Source organism: Leptidea sinapis, chromosome 37 (genome assembly GCF_905404315.1).
Source record: "Leptidea sinapis chromosome 37, ilLepSina1.1, whole genome shotgun sequence".
Taxonomy (NCBI): Eukaryota; Metazoa; Arthropoda; class Insecta; order Lepidoptera; family Pieridae; genus Leptidea; species Leptidea sinapis.
The window spans coordinates 9531707-9551600 of NC_066301.1; positions in this window are offsets into that span (position 1 = coordinate 9531707).

Consider the following 19894-nt stretch of genomic DNA (forward strand, 5'->3'; position numbering starts at 1 on the left):
ATGATCACAAAAATATAGGTATCGTATCCTATGTTCTCGAGAGTACAGAGAATGATTTTGTGATCATTTTTCAAATCCAAGATGGCCCGCGGCTCAAAAGTATGATAACTACATTATGGGTATCGTATCAGAGGTTCTGGAGGGTGCTGAGAACGATTTTGTGATCATTTTTCAAATCCAAGATGGCCGCCGCAGAAAAATTATGATTTCAGTAATATGGATATCGTGTCCGAGGTTCTCGAGGGTGCAGAAAACAATTTTGTGATCATTTTTCAAATCCAATATGCCGCCGGTCAAAAGTATGATAACTACATTATGGGTATCGTATCCGTAGTTCTCGAGGGTGCAGAGAACGATTTTGTGATCACCAAATCGTTCTCTGCACCCTCGAGAACCTCGGGTACGATATCCATATTGCTGAAATCATAATTTTGTGCGGCGGCCATCTTGGATTTGAAAAATGATCACAAAATCGTTCTCAGCACCCTCGAGAACCTCGGATACGATACCCATAATGTAGTTATCATACTTTTGAGCGGCGGCCATCTTGGATTTAAAAACTGATCACAGAATCGTTCTCTGCACCCTCGAGAACCTCGGACACGATATCCATATTGCAGAAATCATAATTTTGTGCGGCGACCATCTTGGTTTTGAAAAACGATCACAAAATCGTTCTCAGCACCCTCGAGAACCTCGGATACGATACCCATAATGTAGTTATCATACTTTTGACCGGCGGCCATATTGGATTTGAAAAATGATCACAAAATTGTTCTCTGCACCCTCGAGAACCTCGGATACGATAACCATAATGTATTTATCATAATTTTAAGCGGCGGCCTTCTCGGATTTAAAACTGATCCCAAAATTGTTTTCTGCACCCTCGAGAACTTCGGACACGATATTCATATTGCTGAAATCATAATTTTCTGCGGCGGCCATCTTGGATTTGAAAAATTATCACAAAATCGTTCTCAGCACCCTCCAGAACCTCTGATACGATACCCATAATGTAGTTATCATACTTTTGAGCCGCGGCCATCTTGGATTTGAAAAATGATCACAAAATCGTTCTCTGTACCCTCGAGAACCTTGGATACGATACCCATACTGTAGTTATCATAATTTTGAGCGGCGGCCATCCTTGATTTGAAAAATCATCAGAAAATCGTTCTCTGCTCCCTCGAGAAACTCGGACACGATATCCATATTGCTGAAAACATAATTGTTTGTGGCAGCCCTCTTGAATTTCAAAAATAATCACAGAATTGTGCTCTGCACCCTCGAGAACCTCGGCCACGATATCCATATTGCTAAAATCATAATTTTGTGCGGCGGCCATCTTGGATATGAAAAATGATCAACAAATCGGTCTCTGCACCCTCGAGAACCTCGGATACGATACCCATAATGTAGTTATCATAGTTTTGAGCGGCGGCAATCTTGGATTTGAAAAATTATCACCAAATCGTTCTCTGCACCCTTGAGAATCTTGGCCACGATATCCATATTGCTGAAATCATAATTTTGTGCGGCGGCCATCTTGGATTTGAAAAATGATCACAAAATCATTCTCAGCACCCTCGAGAAGCTCTGACACAATACCCATAATGTAGTTATCATACTTTTGAGCCGCGGCCATCTTGGATTTGAAAAATGATCACAAAATCATTCTCTGCACTCTCGAGAACATAGGATACGATACCTATATTTTTGTGATCATAATCTTGCACGGCGGCCATCTCGGATTTGAAATTTATCCCAAAATTATTTTCTGCACACTCGAGGACCTCGGACACGATATCCATATTCCTGAAAACATTATTGTTTGCGGAAGTTCTCTTGGATTTGGAAAATTATCACAGAATCGTTCTCTGCACCCTCGAGAACCTCGGGTACGATATCCATAATGTAGTTATCATACTTTTGAGCGGCGGCCATCTTCGATTTGAAAAATGATCATAAAATCGTTCTCTGCACCCTCGAGCACCTCGGATACGATACCCATAATGTAGTTATCGTAATTTTGAGCGGCGGCCATCTTGGATTTCAAAAATGATCACAAAATCGTTCTGTGCACTCTCAATAACCTCGAATACGATACCCATATTTTTATGATCATAATCTTGCACGGCGGCCATCTCGGATTTAAAAATGATCCCAAAATTATTTTCTGCACCCTCGAGAACCTCGGACACGATATCCATATTGCTGAAAACATTATTGTTTGCGGAAGTTCTCTTGGATTTCAAAAATGATCACAGAATTGTTCTCTGCACCCACGAGAACCTCGGACACGATATCCATATTGCTAAAATCATAATTTTGTGCGGCGGCCATCTTGGATTTGAAAAATGATTACCAAATCGTTCTCTGCACCCTTGAGAATCTAGGCCACGATATCCATATTGCTGAAATCATAATTTTGTGCGGCGGCCATCTTGGATTTCAAAAATGATCACAAAATCGTTCTGTGCTCTCTGAATAACCTCGGATACGATACCCATATTTTTATGATCATAATCTTGCACGGCGGCCATCTCGGAATTAAAAATGATCCCAAAATTTGTTTGCGGTAGTTCTCTTGGATTTCAAAAATGATCACAGAATTGTTCTCTGCACCCTCGAGAACCTCGTCACGATATCCATATTGCAAAAATCATAATTTTTTGCGGCGGACATCTTGGATTTGAAAAATGATCACCAAATCGTTCTCTGCACCCTCGAGAATCTCGGACACGATATCCATATTGCTGAAATCATAAATTTGTGCGGCGGCCATCTTGGATTTGAAAAATGATCACAAAATCGTTCTATGCAGCCTCGAGAATCTCGGATACGATACCCATAATGTAGTTATTATAGTTTTGAGCGGCGGCAATCTTGGATTTGAAAAATGATCACAAAATCGTTCTCTGCACCCTCGAAAACCTCGAATACGATACCCATAATCTAGTTATCACACTTTTGAGCGGCGGCCATCTCGGATTTAAAAATGATCCCAAAATTGTTTTCTGCACATTCGAGAACCTCGGACACGATATCCATATTGCTGAAAACATAATTGTTTGCGGCGGCCGTCCTTGATTTGAAAAATCATCAGAAAATCGTTCTCTGCTCCCTCGAGAAACTCGGACACGATATCCATATTGCTGAAAACATAATTTTTTGCGGCAGCCCTCTTGAATTTCAAAAATAAACACAGAATTGTGCTCTGTACCCTCGAGAACCTCGGCCACGATAACCATATTGCTAAAATCATAATTTTGTGCGGCGGCCATCTTGGATTTGAAAAATGATCACCAAATCGGTCTCTGCACCCTCGAGAACCTCGGACACGATATCCATATTGCTAAAATCATAATTTTTTGCGGCGGCCATCTTGGATTTGAAAAATGATCACCAAATCGGTCTCTGCACCCTCGAGAACCTCGGACACGATATCCATATTGCTAAAATCATAATTTTTTGCGGCGGCCATCTTGGATTTGAAAAATGATCACCAAATTGTTCTCTGCACCCTCGAGAACCTCGGATACGATAACCATAATGTAGTTATCATAATTTTAAGCGGCGGCCTTCTCGGATTTAAAACTGATCCCAAAATTGTTTTCTGCACCCTCGAGAACCTCGGACACGATATCCATATTGCTGAAATCTTAATTTTCTGCGGCGGCCATCTTGGATTTGAAAAATGATCACAAAATCGTTCTCTGTACCCTCGAGAACCTCGGATACGATACCCATACTGTAGTTATCATAATTTTAAGCGGCGGCCATCCTTGATTTGAAAATCATCAGAAAATCGTTCTCTGCTCCCTCGAGAAACTCGGACACGATATCCATATTGCTAAAATCATAATTTTGTGCGGCGGCCATCTTGGATTTGAAAAATGATCACCAAATCGGTCTCTGCACTCTCGAGAACCTCGGACACGATATCCATATTGCTAAAATCATAATTTTTTGCGGCGGCCATCTTGGATTTGAAAAATGAGCACAGAATTTTTCTCTGCACCCTCGAGAACCTCGGACACGATATCCATATTGCTAAAATCATAATTTTGTGCGGCGGCCTACTTGGATTTGAAAAATGATCACAAAATCGTTCTGTGCACTCTCGAGAACCACGGATACGATACCCATAATGTAGCTATCATACTTTTGAGCGGCGGCCATCTCGGATTTCAAAATGATCCCAAACACGTTCTTAGCACCCTCGAGAAACTCGGATACGATACCCATAATGTAGTTATCATAATTTTGAGCGGCGGTCATCTTGGATTTGAAAACTGATCACAAAATCATTCTCAGCACCCTCGAGAACCTCGGATACTTTTGAGCCGCGGCTATCTTGGATTTGAAAAATGATCACAAAATCGTTCTCTGCACCCTCGAGAACCTCGGACACGATATCCATATTGCTAAAATCATAATTTTTTGCGGCGGCCATCTTGGATTTGAAAAATGATCACAGAATTTTTCTCTGCACCCTCGAGAACCTCGGACACGATATCCATATTGCTAAAATCATAATTTTGTGCGGCGGCCTACTTGGATTTGAAAACTGATCACAAAATCATTCTCAGCACCCTCGAGAACCTCGGATACTTTTGAGCCGCGGCTATCTTGGATTTGAAAAATGATCACCAAATCGTTCTCTGCACCCTGGAGAACCTCGGGTACGATATCCATATTGCTGAAATCATAATTTTGTGCGGCGGCCAACTTGGATTTGAAAAATGATCACAAAATCGTTCTCAGCACCCTCGAGAACCTCGGATACGATACCCATAATGTAGTTATCATACTTTTGAGCGGCGGCCATCTTGGATTTAAAAACTGATCACAGAATCGTTCTCTGCACCCTCGAGAACCTCGGACACGATATCCATATTGCAGAAATCATAATTTTGTGCGGCGACCATCTTGGTTTTGAAAAATGATCACAAAATCGTTCTCAGCACCCTCGAGAACCTCGGATACGATACCCATAATGTAGTTATCATACTTTTGAGCGGCGGCCATCTCGGATTTAAAAATGAGCCCAAAATTATTTTCTGCACACTCGAGAACCTCGGACACAATATCCATATTGCTGAAAACATAATTGTTTTCTGCACACTCGAGAACCTTGGCCACGATATCCATATTGCTGAAAACATAATTGTTTGCGGCAGCCCTCTTGGATTTAAAAAATGATCACAGAATTTTTCTCTGCACCCTCGAGAACCTCGGATACGATACCCATAATGTAGTTATCATAATTTTGAGTGGCGGCAATCTTGGATTTGAAAAATTATCACCAAATCGTTCTCTGCACCCTTGAGAATCTTGGCCACGATATCCATATTGCTGAAATCATAATTTTGTGCGGCGGCCATCTTGGATTTGAAAAATGATCACAAAATCATTCTCAGCACCCTCGAGAACCTCTGATACAATACCCATAATGAAGTTATCATACTTTTGAGCCGCGGCCATCTTGGATTTGAAAAATGATCACAAAATCATTCTCTGCACTCACGAGAACATAGGATACGATACCTATATTTTTGTGATCATAATCTTGCACGGCGGCCATCTCGGATTTGAAATTTATCCCAAAATTATTTTCTGCACACTCGAGGACCTCGGACACGATATCCATATTCCTGAAAACGTTATTGTTTGCGGAAGTTCTCTTGGATTTGGAAAATTATCACAGAATCGTTCTCTGCACCCTCGAGAACCTCGGGTACGATATCCATAATGTAGTTATCATACTTTTGAGCGGCGGCCATCTTCGATTTGAAAAATGATCACAAAATCGTTCTCTGCACCCTCGAGCACCTCGGATACGATACCCATTATGTAGTTATCATAATTTTGAGCGGCGGCCATCTTGGATTTCAAAAATGATCACAAAATCGTTCTGTGCACTCTCAATAAACTCGGATACGATACCCATATTTTTATGATCATAATCTTGCACGGCGGCCATCTCGGATTTAAAAATGATCCCAAAATTATTTTCTGCACCCTCGAGAACCTCGGACACGATATCCATATTACTGAAAACATTATTGTTTGCGGTAGTTCTCTTGGATTTCAAAAATGATCACAGAATTGTTCTCTGCACCCTCGAGAACCTCGGACACGTTATCCATATTGCTAAAATCATAATTTTGTGCGGCGGCCATCTTGGATTTGAAAAATGATTACCAAATCGTTCTCTGCACCCTTGAGAATCTAGGCCACGATATCCATATTGCTGAAATCATAATTTTGTGCAGCGGCCATCTTGGATTTCAAAAATGATCCCAAAATTATTTTCTGCACATTCGACAACCTTAGACACGATATCCATATTGCTGAAATCATTATTGTTTTCGGCAGCCCTCTTGGATTTCAAAAATGATCACAGAATTTTTCTCTGCACCCTCGAGAACCTCGGACACGATATCCATATTGCTAAAATCATAATTTTGTGCGGCGGCCAACTTGAATTTGAAAAATGATCACCAAATCGTTCTCAGCAACCTCGAGAACCTCGGACACGATACCCATAATGTAGTTATCATACTTTTGAGCGGCGGTCATCTTGGATTTGAAAACTGATCACAATATCGTTCTCTGCACCCTCAAAAACCTCGAATACGATACCCATAATCTAGTTATCATACTTTTGAGCGGCGGCCATCTCGGATTTAAAAATGATCCCAAAATTGTTTTCTGCACACTCGAGAACCTCGGACACGATATCCATATTGCTGAAAACATAATTGTTTGCGGCAGCCCTCTTGGATTTCAAAAATGATCACAGAATTTTTCTCTGCACCCTCGAGAACCTCGGACACGATATCCATATTGCTAAAATCATAATTTTGTGCGGCGGCCATCTTGGATTTGAAAAATGATCACAAAATCGTTCTCTGCACCCTCGAGAACCTCGGGTACGATATCCATATTGCTGAAATCATAATTTTGTGCGGCGGCCATCTTGGATTTGAAAAATGATCACAAAATCGTTCTCAGCACCCTCGAGAACCTCGGATACGATACCCATAATGTAGTTATCATACTTTTGAGCGGCGGCCATCTTGGATTTAAAAACTGATCACAGAATCGTTCTCTGCGACCTCGAGAACCTCGGACACGATATCCATATTGCAGAAATCATAATTTTGTGCGGCGACCATCTTGGTTTTGAAAAATGATCACAAAATCGTTCTCAGCACCCTCGAGAACCTCGGATACGATACCCATAATGTAGTTATCATACTTTTGACCGGCGGCCATATTGGATTTGAAAAATGATCACAAAATTGTTCTCTGCACCCTCGAGAACCTCGGATACGATAACCATAATGTAGTTATCATAATTTTAAGCGGCGGCCTTCTCGGATTTTAAACTGATCCCAAAATTGTTTTCTGCACCCTCGAGAACTTCGGACACGATATTCATATTGCTGAAATCATAATTTTCTGCGGCGGCCATCTTGGATTTGAAAAATGATCACAAAATCGTTCTCAGCACCCTCCAGAACCTCTGATACGATACACATAATGTAGTTATCATACTTTTGAGCCGCGGCCATCTTGGATTTGAAAAATGATCACAAAATCGTTCTCTGTACCCTCGAGAACCTCGGATACGATACCCATACTGTAGTTATCATAATTTTGAGCGGCGGCCATCCTTGATTTGAAAAATCATCAGAAAATCGTTCTCTGCTCCCTCGAGAAACTCGGACACGATATCCATATTCCTGAAAACATTATTGTTTGCGGAAGTTCTCTTGGATTTGGATAATTATCACAGAATCGTTCTCTGCACCCTCGAGAACCTCGGGTACGATATCCATAATGTAGTTATCATACTTTTGAGCGGCGGCCATCTTCGATTTGAAAAATGATCACAAAATCGTTCTCTGCACCCTCGAGCACCTCGGATACGATACCCATTATGTAGTTATCATAATTTTGAGCGGCGGCCATCTTGGATTTCAAAAATGATCACAAAATCGTTCTGTGCACTCTCAATAACCTCGGATACGATACCCATATTTTTATGATCATAATCTTGCACGGCGGCCATCTCGGATTTAAAAATGATCCCAAAATTATTTTCTGCACCCTCGAGAACCTCGGACACGATATCCATATTACTGAAAACATTATTGTTTGCGGTAGTTCTCTTGGATTTCAAAAATGATCACAGAATTGTTCTCTGCACCCTCGAGAACCTCGGACACGTTATCCATATTGCTAAAATCATAATTTTGTGCGGCGGCCATCTTGGATTTGAAAAATGATTACCAAATCGTTCTCTGCACCCTTGAGAATCTAGGCCACGATATCCATATTGCTGAAATCATAATTTTGTGCAGCGGCCATCTTGGATTTCAAAAATGATCCCAAAATTATTTTCTGCACATTCGACAACCTTAGACACGATATCCATATTGCTGAAAACATTATGGTTTTCGGCAGCCCTCTTGGATTTCAAAAATGATCACAGAATTTTTCTCTGCACCCTCGAGAACCTCGGACACGATATCCATATTGCTAAAATCATAATTTTGTGCGGCGGCCAACTTGAATTTGAAAAATGATCACCAAATCGTTCTCAGCAACCTCGAGAACCTCGGACACGATACCCATAATGTAGTTATCATACTTTTGAGCGGCGGTCATCTTGGATTTGAAAACTGATCACAATATCGTTCTCTGCACCCTCAAAAACCTCGAATACGATACCCATAATCTAGTTATCATACTTTTGAGCGGCGGCCATCTCGGATTTAAAAATGATCCCAAAATTGTTTTCTGCACACTCGAGAACCTCGGACACGATATCCATATTGCTGAAAACAAAATTGTTTGCGGCAGCCCTCTTGGATTTCAAAAATGATCACAGAATTTTTCTCTGCACCCTCGAGAACCTCGGACACGATATCCATATTGCTAAAATCATAATTTTGTGCGGCGGCCATCTTGGATTTGAAAAATGATCACCAAATCGTTCTCTGCTCCCTCGAGAACCTCGGGTACGATATCCATATTGCTGAAATCATAATTTTGTGCGGCGGCCATCTTGGATTTGAAAAATGATCACAAAATCGTTCTCAGCACCCTCGAGAACCTCGGATACGATACCCATAATGTAGTTATCATACTTTTGAGCGGCGGCCATCTTGGATTTAAAAACTGATCACAGAATCGTTCTCTGCGACCTCGAGAACCTCGGACACGATATCCATATTGCAGAAATCATAATTTTGTGCGGCGACCATCTTGGTTTTGAAAAATGATCACAAAATCGTTCTCAGCACCCTCGAGAACCTCGGATACGATACCCATAATGTAGTTATCATACTTTTGACCGGCGGCCATATTGGATTTGAAAAATGATCACAAAATTGTTCTCTGCACCCTCGAGAACCTCGGATACAATAACCATAATGTAGTTATCATAATTTTAAGCGGCGGCCTTCTCGGATTTTAAACTGATCCCAAAATTGTTTTCTGCACCCTCGAGAACTTCGGACACGATATTCATATTGCTGAAATCATAATTTTCTGCGGCGGCCATCTTGGATTTGAAAAATGATCACAAAATCGTTCTCAGCACCCTCCAGAACCTCTGATACGATACCCATAATGTAGTTATCATACTTTTGAGCCGCGGCCATCTTGGATTTGAAAAATGATCACAAAATCGTTCTCTGTACCCTCGAGAACCTCGGATACGATACCCATACTGTAGTTATCATAATTTTGAGCGGCGGCCATCCTTGATTTGAAAAATCATCAGAAAATCGTTCTCTGCTCCCTCGAGAAACTCGGACACGATATCCATATTCCTGAAAACATTATTGTTTGCGGAAGTTCTCTTGGATTTGGATAATTATCACAGAATCGTTCTCTGCACCCTCGAGAACCTCGGGTACGATATCCATAATGTAGTTATCATACTTTTGAGCGGCGGCCATCTTCGATTTGAAAAATGATCACAAAATCGTTCTCTGCACCCTCGAGCACCTCGGATACGATACCCATTATGTAGTTATCATAATTTTGAGCGGCGGCCATCTTGGATTTCAAAAATGATCACAAAATCGTTCTGTGCACTCTCAATAACCTCGGATACGATACCCATATTTTTATGATCATAATCTTGCACGGCGGCCATCTCGGATTTAAAAATGATCCCAAAATTATTTTCTGCACCCTCGAGAACCTCGGACACGATATCCATATTACTGAAAACATTATTGTTTGCGGTAGTTCTCTTGGATTTCAAAAATGATCACAGAATTGTTCTCTGCACCCTCGAGAACCTCGGACACGTTATCCATATTGCTAAAATCATAATTTTGTGCGGCGGCCATCTTGGATTTGAAAAATGATTACCAAATCGTTCTCTGCACCCTTGAGAATCTAGGCCACGATATCCATATTGCTGAAATCATAATTTTGTGCAGCGGCCATCTTGGATTTCAAAAATGATCCCAAAATTATTTTCTGCACATTCGACAACCTTAGACACGATATCCATATTGCTGAAAACATTATGGTTTTCGGCAGCCCTCTTGGATTTCAAAAATGATCACAGAATTTTTCTCTGCACCCTCGAGAACCTCGGACACGATATCCATATTGCTAAAATCATAATTTTGTGCGGCGGCCAACTTGAATTTGAAAAATGATCACCAAATCGTTCTCAGCAACCTCGAGAACCTCGGACACGATACCCATAATGTAGTTATCATACTTTTGAGCGGCGGTCATCTTGGATTTGAAAACTGATCACAATATCGTTCTCTGCACCCTCAAAAACCTCGAATACGATACCCATAATCTAGTTATCATACTTTTGAGCGGCGGCCATCTCGGATTTAAAAATGATCCCAAAATTGTTTTCTGCACACTCGAGAACCTCGGACACGATATCCATATTGCTGAAAACAAAATTGTTTGCGGCAGCCCTCTTGGATTTCAAAAATGATCACAGAATTTTTCTCTGCACCCTCGAGAACCTCGGGCACGATATCCATATTGCTAAAATCATAATTTTGTGCGGCGGCCATCTTGGATTTGAAAAATGATCACAGAATCGTTCTCTGCACCCTCGAGAACCTCGGACACGATATCCATATTGCAGAAATCATAATTTTGTGCGGCGACCATCTTGGTTTTGAAAAATGATCACAAAATCGTTCTCAGCACCCTCGAGAAGCTCGGATACGATACCCATAATGTAGTTTTCATACTTTTGACCGGCGGCCATATTGGATTTGAAAAATGATCACAAAATTGTTCTCTGCACCCTCGAGAACCTCGGATACGATAACCATAATGTAGTTATCATAATTTTAAGCGGCGGCCTTCTCGGATTTAAAACTGATCCCAAAATTGTTTTCTGCACCCTCGAGAACTTCGGACACGATATTCATATTGCTGAAATCATAATTTACTGCGGCGGCCATCTTGGATTTGAAAAATGATCACAAAATCGTTCTCAGCACCCTCCAGAACCTCTGATACGATACCCATAATGTAGTTATCATACTTTTGAGCCGCGGCCATCTTGGATTTGAAAAATGATCACAAAATCGTTCTCTATACCCTCGAGAACCTCGGATACGATACCCATACTGTAGTTATCATAATTTTGAGCGGCGGCCATCCTTGATTTGAAAAATCATCAGAAAATCGTTCTCTGCTCCCTCGAGAAACTCGGACACGATATCCATATTGCTGAAAACATAATTGTTTGCGGCAGCCCTCTTGAATTTCAAAAATAATCACAGAATTGTGCTCTGCACCCTCGAGAACCTCGGCCACGATATCCATATTGCTAAAATCATAATTTTGTGCGGCGGCCATCTTGGATATGAAAAATGATCAACAAATCGGTCTCTGCACCCTCGAGAACCTCGGATACGATACCCATAATGTAGTTATCATAGTTTTGAGCGGCGGCAATCTTGGATTTGAAAAATTATCACCAAATCGTTCTCTGCACCCTTGAGAATCTTGGCCACGATATCCATATTGCTGAAATCATAATTTTGTGCGGCGGCCATCTTGGATTTGAAAAATGATCACAAAATCATTCTCAGCACCCTCGAGAAGCTCTGACACAATACCCATAATGTAGTTATCATACTTTTGAGCCGCGGCCATCTTGGATTTGAAAAATGATCACAAAATCATTCTCTGCACTCTCGAGAACATAGGATACGATACCTATATTTTTGTGATCATAATCTTGCACGGCGGCCATCTCGGATTTGAAATTTATCCCAAAATTATTTTCTGCACACTCGAGGACCTCGGACACGATATCCATATTCCTGAAAACATTATTGTTTGCGGAAGTTCTCTTGGATTTGGAAAATTATCACAGAATCGTTCTCTGCACCCTCGAGAACCTCGGGTACGATATCCATAATGTAGTTACCATACTTTTGAGCGGCGGCCATCTTCGATTTGAAAAATGATCACAAAATCGTTCTCTGCACCCTCGAGCACATAGGATACGATACCTATATTTTTGTGATCATAATCTTGCACGGCGGCCATCTCGGATTTGAAATTTATCCCAAAATTATTTTCTGCACACTCGAGGACCTCGGACACGATATCCATATTCCTGAAAACATTATTGTTTGCGGAAGTTCTCTTGGATTTGGAAAATTATCACAGAATCGTTCTCTGCACCCTCGAGAACCTCGGATACGATACCCATAATGTAGTTATCATAATTTTGAGCGGCGGCCATCTTGGATTTCAAAAATGATCACAAAATCGTTCTGTGCACTCTCAATAACCTCGAATACGATACCCATATTTTTATGATCATAATCTTGCACGGCGGCCATCTCGGATTTAAAAATGATCCCAAAATATTTTCTGCACCCTCGAGAACCTCGGACACGATATCCATATTGCTGAAAACATTATTGTTTGCGGACGTTCTCTTGGATTTCAAAAATGATCACAGAATTGTTCTCTGCACCCTCGAGAACCTCGGACACGATATCCATATTGCTAAAATCATAATTTTGTGCGGCGGCCATCTTGGATTTGAAAAATGATTACCAAATCGTTCTCTGCACCCTTGAGAATCTAGGCCACGATATCCATATTGCTGAAATCATAATTTTGTGCGGCGGCCATCTTGGATTTCAAAAATGATCACAAAATCGTTCTGTGCTCTCTGAATAACCTCGGATACGATACCCATATTTTTATGATCATAATCTTGCACGGCAGCCATCTCGGAATTAAAAATGATCCCAAAATTTGTTTGCGGTAGTTCTCTTGGATTTCAAAAATGATCACAGAATTGTTCTCTGCACCCTCGAGAACCTCGTCACGATATCCATATTGCAAAAATCATAATTTTTTGCGGCGGACATCTTGGATTTGAAAAATGATCACCAAATCGTTCTCTGCACCCTCGAGAATCTCGGACACGATATCCATATTGCTGAAATCATAAATTTGTGCGGCGGCCATCTTGGATTTGAAAAATGATCACAAAATCGTTCTATGCAGCCTCGAGAATCTCGGATACGATACCCATAATGTAGTTATTATAGTTTTGAGCGGCGGCAATCTTGGATTTGAAAAATGATCACAAAATCGTTCTCTGCACCCTCGAAAACCTCGAATACGATACCCATAATCTAGTTATCATACTTTTGAGCGGCGGCCATCTCGGATTTAAAAATGATCCCAAAATTGTTTTCTGCACACTCGAGGACCTCGGACACGATATCCATATTCCTGAAAACATTATTGTTTGCGGAAGTTCTCTTGGATTTGGAAAATTATCACAGAATCGTTCTCTGCACCCTCGAGAACCTCGGATACGATACCCATAATGTAGTTATCATAATTTTGAGCGGCGGCCATCTTGGATTTCAAAAATGATCACAAAATCGTTCTGTGCACTCTCAATAACCTCGAATACGATACCCATATTTTTATGATCATAATCTTGCACGGCGGCCATCTCGGATTTAAAAATGATCCCAAAATATTTTCTGCACCCTCGAGAACCTCGGACACGATATCCATATTGCTGAAAACATTATTGCTTGCGGAAGTTCTCTTGGATTTCAAAAATGATCACAAAATTGTTCTCTGCACCCTCGAGAACCTCGGACACGATATCCATATTGCTAAAATCATAATTTTGTGCGGCGGCCATCTTGGATTTGAAAAATGATTACCAAATCGTTCTCTGCACCCTTGAGAATCTAGGCCACGATATCCATATTGCTGAAATCATAATTTTGTGCGGCGGCCATCTTGGATTTCAAAAATGATCACAAAATCGTTCTGTGCTCTCTGAATAACCTCGGATACGATACCCATATTTTTATGATCATAATCTTGCACGGCAGCCATCTCGGAATTAAAAATGATCCCAAAATTTGTTTGCGGTAGTTCTCTTGGATTTAAAAAATGATCACAGAATTGTTCTCTGCACCCTCGAGAACCTCGTCACGATATCCATATTGCAAAAATCATAATTTTTTGCGGCGGACATCTTGGATTTGAAAAATGATCACCAAATCGTTCTCTGCACCCTCGAGAATCTCGGACACGATATCCATATTGCTGAAATCATAAATTTGTGCGGCGGCCATCTTGGATTTGAAAAATGATCACAAAATCGTTCTATGCAGCCTCGAGAATCTCGGATACGATACCCATAATGTAGTTATTATAGTTTTGAGCGGCGGCAATCTTGGATTTGAAAAATGATCACAAAATCGTTCTCTGCACCCTCGAAAACCTCGAATACGATACCCATAATCTAGTTATCATACTTTTGAGCGGCGGCCATCTCGGATTTAAAAATGATCCCAAAATTGTTTTCTGCACACTCGAGAACCTCGGACACGATATCCATATTGCAGAAATCATAATTTTGTGCGGTGACCATCTTGGTTTTGAAAAATGATCACAAAATCGTTCTCAGCACCCTCGAGAACCTCGGATACGATACCCATAATGTAGTTATCATACTTTTGAGCGGCGGCCATCTCGGATTTAAAAATGAGCCCAAAATTGTTTTCTGCACACTCGAAAACCTCGGACACGATATCCATATTGCTGAAAACATAATTGTTTGCGGCAGCCCTCTTGGATTTAAAAAATGATCACAGAATTTTTCTCTGCACCCTCGAGAACCTCGGATACGATACCCATAATGTAGTTATCATAATTTTGAGTGGCGGCAATCTTGGATTTGAAAAATTATCACCAAATCGTTCTCTGCACCCTTGAGAATCTTGGCCACGATATCCATATTGCTGAAATCATAATTTTGTGCGGCGGCCATCTTGGATTTGAAAAATGATCACAAAATCATTCTCAGCACCCTCGAGAACCTCTGATACAATACCCATAATGAAGTTATCATACTTTTGAGCCGCGGCCATCTTGGATTTGAAAAATGATCACAAAATCATTCTCTGCACTCACGAGAACATAGGATACGATACCTATATTTTTGTGATCATAATCTTGCACGGCGGCCATCTCGGATTTGAAATTTATCCCAAAATTATTTTCTGCACACTCGAGGACCTCGGACACGATATCCATATTCCTGAAAACGTTATTGTTTGCGGAAGTTCTCTTGGATTTGGAAAATTATCACAGAATCGTTCTCTGCACCCTCGAGAACCTCGGGTACGATATCCATAATGTAGTTATCATACTTTTGAGCGGCGGCCATCTTCGATTTGAAAAATGATCACAAAATCGTTCTCTGCACCCTCGAGCACCTCGGATACGATACCCATTATGTAGTTATCATAATTTTGAGCGGCGGCCATCTTGGATTTCAAAAATGATCACAAAATCGTTCTGTGCACTCTCAATAAACTCGGATACGATACCCATATTTTTATGATCATAATCTTGCACGGCGGCCATCTCGGATTTAAAAATGATCCCAAAATTATTTTCTGCACCCTCGAGAACCTCGGACACGATATCCATATTACTGAAAACATTATTGTTTGCGGTAGTTCTCTTGGATTTCAAAAATGATCACAGAATTGTTCTCTGCACCCTCGAGAACCTCGGACACGTTATCCATATTGCTAAAATCATAATTTTGTGCGGCGGCCATCTTGGATTTGAAAAATGATTACCAAATCGTTCTCTGCACCCTTGAGAATCTAGGCCACGATATCCATATTGCTGAAATCATAATTTTGTGCAGCGGCCATCTTGGATTTCAAAAATGATCCCAAAATTATTTTCTGCACATTCGACAACCTTAGACACGATATCCATATTGCTGAAAACATTATTGTTTTCGGCAGCCCTCTTGGATTTCAAAAATGATCACAGAATTTTTCTCTGCACCCTCGAGAACCTCGGACACGATATCCATATTGCTAAAATCATAATTTTGTGCGGCGGCCAACTTGAATTTGAAAAATGATCACCAAATCGTTCTCAGCAACCTCGAGAACCTCGGACACGATACCCATAATGTAGTTATCATACTTTTGAGCGGCGGTCATCTTGGATTTGAAAACTGATCACAATATCGTTCTCTGCACCCTCAAAAACCTCGAATACGATACCCATAATCTAGTTATCATACTTTTGAGCGGCGGCCATCTCGGATTTAAAAATGATCCCAAAATTGTTTTCTGCACACTCGAGAACCTCGGACACGATATCCATATTGCTGAAAACATAATTGTTTGCGGCAGCCCTCTTGGATTTCAAAAATGATCACAGAATTTTTCTCTGCACCCTCGAGAACCTCGGACACGATATCCATATTGCTAAAATCATAATTTTGTGCGGCGGCCATCTTGGATTTGAAAAATGATCACCAAATCGTTCTCTGCACCCTCGAGAACCTCGGCTACGATATCCATATTGCTGAAATCATAATTTTGTGCGGCGGCCATCTTGGATTTGAAAAATGATCACAAAATCGTTCTCAGCACCCTCGAGAACCTCGGATACGATACCCATAATGTAGTTATCATACTTTTGAGCGGCGGCCATCTTGGATTTAAAAACTGATCACAGAATCGTTCTCTGCGACCTCGAGAACCTCGGACACGATATCCATATTGCAGAAATCATAATTTTGTGCGGCGACCATCTTGGATTTGAAAAATGATCACAAAATCGTTCTCAGCACCCTCGAGAACCTCGGATACGATACCCATAATGTAGTTATCATACTTTTGACCGGCGGCCATATTGGATTTGAAAAATGATCACAAAATTGTTCTCTGCACCCTCGAGAACCTCGGATACGATAACCATAATGTAGTTATCATAATTTTAAGCGGCGGCCTTCTCGGATTTTAAACTGATCCCAAAATTGTTTTCTGCACCCTCGAGAACTTCGGACACGATATTCATATTGCTGAAATCATAATTTTCTGCGGCGGCCATCTTGGATTTGAAAAATGATCACAAAATCGTTCTCAGCACCCTCCAGAACCTCTGATACGATACACATAATGTAGTTATCATACTTTTGAGCCGCGGCCATCTTGGATTTGAAAAATGATCACAAAATCGTTCTCTGTACCCTCGAGAACCTCGGATACGATACCCATACTGTAGTTATCATAATTTTGAGCGGCGGCCATCCTTGATTTGAAAAATCATCAGAAAATCGTTCTCTGCTCCCTCGAGAAACTCGGACACGATATCCATATTCCTGAAAACATTATTGTTTGCGGAAGTTCTCTTGGATTTGGATAATTATCACAGAATCGTTCTCTGCACCCTCGAGAACCTCGGGTACGATATCCATAATGTAGTTATCATACTTTTGAGCGGCGGCCATCTTCGATTTGAAAAATGATCACAAAATCGTTCTCTGCACCCTCGAGCACCTCGGATACGATACCCATTATGTAGTTATCATAATTTTGAGCGGCGGCCATCTTGGATTTCAAAAATGATCACAAAATCGTTCTGTGCACTCTCAATAACCTCGGATACGATACCCATATTTTTATGATCATAATCTTGCACGGCGGCCATCTCGGATTTAAAAATGATCCCAAAATTATTTTCTGCACCCTCGAGAACCTCGGACACGATATCCATATTACTGAAAACATTATTGTTTGCGGTAGTTCTCTTGGATTTCAAAAATGATCACAGAATTGTTCTCTGCACCCTCGAGAACCTCGGACACGTTATCCATATTGCTAAAATCATAATTTTGTGCGGCGGCCATCTTGGATTTGAAAAATGATTACCAAATCGTTCTCTGCACCCTTGAGAATCTAGGCCACGATATCCATATTGCTGAAATCATAATTTTGTGCAGCGGCCATCTTGGATTTCAAAAATGATCCCAAAATTATTTTCTGCACATTCGACAACCTTAGACACGATATCCATATTGCTGAAAACATTATGGTTTTCGGCAGCCCTCTTGGATTTCAAAAATGATCACAGAATTTTTCTCTGCACCCTCGAGAACCTCGGACACGATATCCATATTGCTAAAATCATAATTTTGTGCGGCGGCCAACTTGAATTTGAAAAATGATCACCAAATCGTTCTCAGCAACCTCGAGAACCTCGGACACGATACCCATAATGTAGTTATCATACTTTTGAGCGGCGGTCATCTTGGATTTGAAAACTGATCACAATATCGTTCTCTGCACCCTCAAAAACCTCGAATACGATACCCATAATCTAGTTATCATACTTTTGAGCGGCGGCCATCTCGGATTTAAAAATGATCCCAAAATTGTTTTCTGCACACTCGAGAACCTCGGACACGATATCCATATTGCTGAAAACAAAATTGTTTGCGGCAGCCCTCTTGGATTTCAAAAATGATCACAGAATTTTTCTCTGCACCCTCGAGAACCTCGGGCACGATATCCATATTGCTAAAATCATAATTTTGTGCGGCGGCCATCTTGGATTTGAAAAATGATCACCAAATCGTTCTCTGCACCCTCGAGAACCTCGGGTACGATATCCATATTGCTGAAATCATAATTTTGTGCGGCGGCCATCTTGGATTTGAAAAATGATCACAAAATCGTTCTCAGCACCCTCGAGAACCTCGGATACGATACCCATAATGTAGTTATCATACTTTTGAGCGGCGGCCATCTTGGATTTAAAAACTGATCACAGAATCGTTCTCTGCACCCTCGAGAACCTCGGACACGATATCCATATTGCAGAAATCATAATTTTGTGCGGCGACCATCTTGGTTTTGAAAAATGATCACAAAATCATTCTCAGCACCCTCGAGAACCTCTGATACAATACCCATAATGAAGTTATCATACTTTTGAGCCGCGGCCATCTTGGATTTGAAAAATGATCACAAAATCATTCTCTGCACTCACGAGAACATAGGATACGATACCTATATTTTTGTGATCATAATCTTGCACGGCGGCCATCTCGGATTTGAAATTTATCCCAAAATTATTTTCTGCACACTCGAGGACCTCGGACACGATATCCATATTCCTGAAAACGTTATTGTTTGCGGAAGTTCTCTTGGATTTGGAAAATTATCACAGAATCGTTCTCTGCACCCTCGAGAACCTCGGGTACGATATCCATAATGTAGTTATCATACTTTTGAGCGGCGGCCATCTTGGATTTGAAAAATGATCACAAAATCGTTCTCTGCACCCTCGAGCACCTCGGATACGATACCCATTATGTAGTTATCATAATTTTGAGCGGCGGCCATCTTGGATTTCAAAAATGATCACAAAATCGTTCTGTGCACTCTCAATAAACTCGGATACGATACCCATATTTTTATGATCATAATCTTGCACGGCGGCCATCTCGGATTTAAAAATGATCCCAAAATTATTTTCTGCACCCTCGAGAACC